The sequence below is a fragment of the Octopus bimaculoides genome, chromosome 10 (genome assembly GCF_001194135.2).
Source record: "Octopus bimaculoides isolate UCB-OBI-ISO-001 chromosome 10, ASM119413v2, whole genome shotgun sequence".
NCBI classification, from domain to species: Eukaryota; Metazoa; Mollusca; class Cephalopoda; order Octopoda; family Octopodidae; genus Octopus; species Octopus bimaculoides.
This window is the reverse complement of record NC_068990.1, coordinates 36,290,689-36,290,917: the sequence shown is the minus strand read 5'-3', so window position 1 is coordinate 36,290,917 and position 229 is coordinate 36,290,689. Positions and strand designations below refer to the sequence as shown.

The window sequence follows — 229 nt, the reverse complement described above, 5'->3', positions numbered from 1 at the left end:
TATAGATGCATATCAGGGTACAGGACGTTAGAACAATGAACTACAGACAACGGAACAAACACATAGGAAAACAGAAAGTCACTTGGAATTATTCATCAGCTGCCTCTATTCTAACTAGACATTTCGAAGATAGTGTGTGCATATGTATATATGTATATATATATATATATATACATATGTATGTGTGTGCATATGTGTATATATATATATAAATGTGTGTGTATGTGTG

General features: G+C 31.4%; 1 protein-coding gene across 5 annotated transcripts in view; it reads left to right on the top strand.

Moving 5' to 3' along the window:
- Window positions 1–229, top strand: part of LOC106879963 (caspase activity and apoptosis inhibitor 1) — a 155,371-nt gene that overhangs the window by 38,017 nt on the left and 117,125 nt on the right. The gene's annotated exons all lie outside the window — the stretch shown is intronic.